The following is a 2,798-nucleotide window of genomic DNA, read 5'->3' on the forward strand; positions in this document are numbered from 1 at the left end:
AAAGTCAGTCAACAACAGCAAACTTTGTATTTATTTGTCCATCCACGTATTTGCTTGTTTACTTACTTACTTACTTACTTACTCACTCACTCACTCACTCACTCACCCACTTCATTTATTTATTTATTTATTTATTTATTTGCAGTGGAAGACTTAATTCAGTAAGAATGATCAGAAGGGTAGGTAGGGTATCCTTGGGAAAAGAGTAAGATATCATAATGACTTTCCCTTCCAAGAGGGAGCTTTCTAGTAAGACGTGAAACCACAATTTCAAGGGCCCGCTTTCCACAAGTCCTTTTCCAAGGTCAGGCATTTCTTAGGTAAGCAAGGGTCTCCATTCATTCCCTTTGAGGAACTCTCAGGCCCTGCCCTGACATTAACCTCTGACTCCTGCCTATTGTCAAGGCCAATGGGACACTCCTCAGCCCCTCCCTGACCTGAGGTGACCTGAGAAGCCACAGCCCACCCCAGTTCACAGGCCTCTCTTTATCTATCTATCTAACTAAGTAACTGTACAGCATAAAATGTGGAATCTCTTCTCAATGAAATGCTGTTGGCAGCCATTCGATGAATTTATTCTCATCTCAGATCCTGTCCAGCAGGGATGTCTTCTTTCCGTGTTTCTTCTTCTTTTGTATGTTGCAGTCAGTTCAGATGTGCTGGTATATGGTGAGAAAGAGAGAGAGAGAGAGAAATGGAATTGCTTTTTATTTATTTGAAGAGTTTTAATGATTTAATATTCAGCTATTTCCAGCCTTATTTACCAGCACATTTATTATTACCAGCGAGCACCTTCCTCTGAAAACATTGGAATCGCCCCCCATCTGTACATGTCATGCACGTGCGTGCATATGTGTGTGTGTGTGTGTGTGTGTGTGTGAGCGTGTGCGCATCCTATCTATCTATCTATCTATCTATCTATCTATCTATCTATCTATCTATCTATCTATCTATCTATCTATCTATCTATGTATCCCTTCATCAAATTCCATTTTAGGAGCTGCTATGCTGACCAGTGACATGGAGGCCACCATTTTCTTAGCCAGTGACAGTCAGGAGACAGAAAGAAGGAAAGAAAAGAAGAAAGGAAGAAAGAATCTACATTCCCAAAGAAAGAAAATATTTAAGTAAATTTTAAAAAGTAAAAAAAAAATTAAGAAAGTAAGTAAATACATACATAAAAATAGACATAAAGAATGAATAAATGAATAAAACTAAATAATAATTGAAACATTCAATAAGTAAATGAGTCACGCTAAATCAGCAGATAAATAAACAGATATATGAAAGAAGATAAGGAAGTGAAGGAATGAATGAACAAGTAAGTAAGTAAGTAAGTAAGTAAGTAAGTAAATAACTAGGTGGGTCATTTTTTTTAAAGAAGTAAGTAAATGAGATGGGCTGAACAGATAAGTAAGTAAGTAAGTAAGTAAGCAAGCAAGCAAGCAAGCAATCGTGAAAAAAAAAATGAGAGCCGGGCGATGGTGGCGCACGCCTTTAATCCCAGTACTCGGGAGGCAGAGGTAGGCGGATCTCTGTGAGTTCGAGACCAGCCTGGTCTACAGTGCTAGTTCCAGGACAGGCTCCAAAGCCACAGAGAAACCCTGTCTTGAAAAACCAAAAAAAAAAAAAAAAAAAAAAAGAGAGAGAGACACATCCATTCAATCCATAAAAGACAAAACGTGGAAATAAACATGTAAACTGGTCGACCCACCCAAAGCAGGAGGGAGGTCTCTGTCCAGCAGGGCCGTCTTCTTTCCAAGTTGCAGTCAGTCAGATCTCTGGGCAAACAGAAAAAGAAAGCAATTGTTTTCTACTTGAACAGTTTTAATATTACTCAAATGAATTAATATTCAGCTATTTATTCCCAGCCTTATTTACAACTGGATGCCCACCGAGCACCTTCCTCTCATAGCTAGCCCCTTCTACCCCTGCCCCATCTGGACATATAGACAGGATGTATGTATGTATGTATGTATGTATGTATGTATGTATGTATAAATAAATAATAAAAAAGTAAAATAAAAATAAGTAAATAAATAAATTAAAAAAAAGTGTTTGGTGAGTGGGGCGTGTTGGCATAGAGAACAAAAGAGATAAACTAACCACCAACACATTGAAGAATGACATCAGTCAATCAAGACATGGAAAAAGACAACTGGTCGACCCAAGTTCACAAGGCCAACTGGTCGACCCCGGTACTTAGCATTTTAAGGCCAAATATTTAATCGGACAACTGGTCGACCCGCTTCCAGTCCGTCAAAAAAAAGGAAGTGCACAGAGACAACTGGTCGACCCGTCAGGTCTAGGAAGATATAATATATATTATACATTAAAAAAAAAAAAAAAAAAAAGAGTCCAGCGGGACATCTGGTCGACCCGCCGCATCCCCGGGGAAAAAAATGGCCTCCCGCCCGGTGGGAGGGACTACTGGTCTACCCCGGTCCTTTGGAGAAGGAGGTGGAGAGGGGGGAAAAAAAAGTGCGCCCAACCTCCGCCGCCTCCCCGACAGGCGCGCCGCGGCGCCACGGAGCGCGAGCGGAGGTCGGCGGCGAGAGGGGGCCCGGGGCGCCGCCAGACCCTCGCCCATCCTCCCCCGGGAAGAGGGATGGAGAGGGAAAGGCGCGCGCCCGGGAAAGAGGGGACACACCCGCGGGCCGCTGCGGTGCGGTGAGGCAAGCAGCGGGAGTGGACGGAGGAGAGCGAGAGCAGGAAGAGAGCCGCCGTCCGCCGTGAGCCGCCAGCGGCAGAGCCAGACACGGGTCCTCGGACGGGGCGAGGAGGGCGGGCGAGCCGGC

Source organism: Microtus pennsylvanicus, unplaced genomic scaffold (assembly GCF_037038515.1).
Source record: "Microtus pennsylvanicus isolate mMicPen1 unplaced genomic scaffold, mMicPen1.hap1 Scaffold_61, whole genome shotgun sequence".
In the NCBI taxonomy this organism is placed as follows: Eukaryota; Metazoa; Chordata; class Mammalia; order Rodentia; family Cricetidae; genus Microtus; species Microtus pennsylvanicus.